The sequence below is a fragment of the Sceloporus undulatus genome, chromosome 9 (assembly GCF_019175285.1).
Source record: "Sceloporus undulatus isolate JIND9_A2432 ecotype Alabama chromosome 9, SceUnd_v1.1, whole genome shotgun sequence".
NCBI lineage: Eukaryota > Metazoa > Chordata > Lepidosauria > Squamata > Phrynosomatidae > Sceloporus > Sceloporus undulatus.
Genome location: NC_056530.1, coordinates 24,377,709 through 24,380,152, shown reverse-complemented (window position 1 = coordinate 24,380,152; position 2,444 = coordinate 24,377,709). Strand labels below are relative to the sequence as shown.

Here is a 2,444-nt window from a genome sequence, read left to right as displayed (position 1 = left end):
TAATCTGTCTGCAAAGAGATCTTGTAGCACCTTTGAGTCCCACTGAAGGAAAGAGGTTGGTGGCATGAGCTTTCCACAGATGCATTTGTTCCTGTTGTGAGCCTTCAAGTCGTTTCAGAAGTATGGCGACTCTAAGGCAAACCCATCATGGAGTTTTCTCAGCAAGGTTCCTTCATGCAGGGTTTGCTGTGGCCATCCTCTGAGGCTGAGAGAGTGTCACTTGCCTGGGGTCACCCAGTGTGTTTCCATGGCCTAGCCGGGATTCGAACCCTGATTTCCAGAGTCTTAGGCCAATGCTGAAATCACTGCACTTGGGCTTCTATAATGCACACATGAATTTGTAATATAGTTTTATGAGTGTTGCTGTATGTTTTGCAAGTAAGTTTCTCCAGAGTCATAGTCCAGGGGTCAAAGCATTATGCCATAGTGGCTTTCCCTTAGCTTCGTTTATTTTTAATTTTTAAATTTCAGCCAGACGCTGATTGCAATTTGCCCCACAATAATCCTATCCCTGTTTGCAACAAAGTCCAGGGATCCTTCATCATTTGCTCCACAGCAGAACCGGTCGGAGCTCTTAGTCTCTTATTCCACAGCGGCAGAGAAGATGGTGGACCACCTGTGGAGCGATGACCCACATTGCAGTTGATGAACAGCTTTCCATAAAGATCTTATTATTTATTTATTTATTTATTTAGGCATCTCTTAATGGATGGACCTTCTGCTGATCTCCAGCCATGCCAGTCTGGGTGGTCAGTGCATGACATGCCCCTCAAAGTGTGCTTTCTCCTTTCAGGTCTTGAGACCCGTATTATTACCCGTGGATTGTCCACAAAAGCCATTGCTGGACTTGTCGTTGGCTGCATGCTTGCATTGGTGGCTGTGATCCTGGTGGCTTTCTCCATTTCCCGTGAGTAAGAGGTCCGGGGCTTCATGGGCTGCATGGCCAATGCTGGGTCAGCAAAGGAGACTGACCATTGGAGCAAGTCAGGACCCCAGGAGCCCTGGCTCCCTTCTGGATGAAGGAAGGTGCCTGCCACCCTGAAGGCTCCTCCTGGTTTGCTCTTTCAAACCCTGAACACAAAAGCATTCTGTGGTTGGCTTTGACTCCCGGTCTCCTCCTTTCCTCAGGGTCTTTTCATCACGGAGGTGGGACCCCTTCCTCCTGAATGTATTTGCTCTAGTAGAGGTAAGACCAGGGGTTTTAGAGACTAAAGGTTTCTGGGAGGTGGGCTGGCTTTTCCATGGCTTTGGGGTCAGGCACAGGGTTGGGCTAAGTGACCTCTGGACCATGACCTCCTTGACCACTCCATGGTTCAGCCATTCTCTCTGTGGCTCTTTCATCCGCCTCCTTCCTTCTCTTTTTTAAAGTGTATCCTGAAGTCTGGTGATGAGATTTGAATAAATTGCAGCCTCCTTCCTGATCTCTGGCTTGACTCAAAAAAGCCATTGCTTTGATATGAGCCCTGTGAGTGGTAAATATTGATTTATTCTTAGGTTAATTGAACATATTGACCAATAACATCTGGCAAAGGGAAGACAAGAGGAGGAAAACAGACAACTAGCAAGCAGGAACTAAGGCGATCCAAGTCCTTTTGATGCAATTCAACATCCAGTTGGTCCTCCAGCTCCATTCTCCACCAAAGGCGGGAATGATCCATTGCAGAAAGCATTTCTCTAGAACCTCATGGGATCCATGCTGAACCGTAGGATGATAACTCCTGGCTTGCAAATAAAAGGATATGTGGACTTTGTGGGGTTTCTCCTTTATGCGTATGTGCCTTCAGGTCTCCTGTTGACTTCTGGGGACTTTCAGAGGGCTTTCTTAGGGCAGAAATCCTCAGGGATTCCTTCCTTTCTCTCTCATAAAATGCTTTGGGAGGGATGTGACTGAATGCCCCTCTATATTAGAGGTCTTTCCTCTAGATACATGAATGTCCAGGTCATCCAAAGTGTGTTTTTGGTTACAGCATCCCCACTCTTTCAGGTTTTGAAATAATGTCATTTGGGGGTCATTAAAATGTCTTGTAGGGGAAGGAATACATTCTATGCCTCAAATCAAAGAATGACTCTTCAAGCCTTTTACAACCCCAATAACTGGCAAATCCCACAGTTTCATCATCGGAGAATGGCTCTTGAACTTCTCTGGTCTCCATCATCTCAGTGGGTGAAAGGTTTGGATTAACTTGTAGGCTTTCAACAGAGGATGAATGGATCAATACATATATGGAGGAATATATGGAGAGATCTATCTGTCTGTCTGTCTGTCTGTCTGTCTGTCTATCTATCCATCCATCCACTTTCACATATTGCAGGGCAAGTTTTCCCTGTAAGAGAGCTTTTCAGTAGCACTTGAGGATGGATGGATGGATATATGGAGACAGAGAACCATCTATCTATCTATCTATCTATCTATCTATCTATCTATCTATCTATCTATCTATCTA

The 2,444-nt window shown here is 45.5% G+C and overlaps 1 long non-coding RNA gene across 2 annotated transcripts in view; it reads left to right on the top strand.

The window, feature by feature from the left end:
• Window positions 1-789: 789 nt before the first annotated feature.
• Window positions 790-2,444, top strand: part of LOC121915014 — a 4,206-nt gene continuing 2,551 nt past the window's right edge. The window contains exons 1-3 of one of the 2 annotated variants that reach the window (XR_006100630.1): window positions 790-907; window positions 1,129-1,186; window positions 1,495-1,703. This is a non-coding gene — a long non-coding RNA (uncharacterized LOC121915014). Of the gene's footprint in view, window positions 908-1,128; window positions 1,187-1,494; window positions 1,740-2,444 lie in introns of those variants that run through there. The other variant, XR_006100631.1, reaches the window with a different exon arrangement.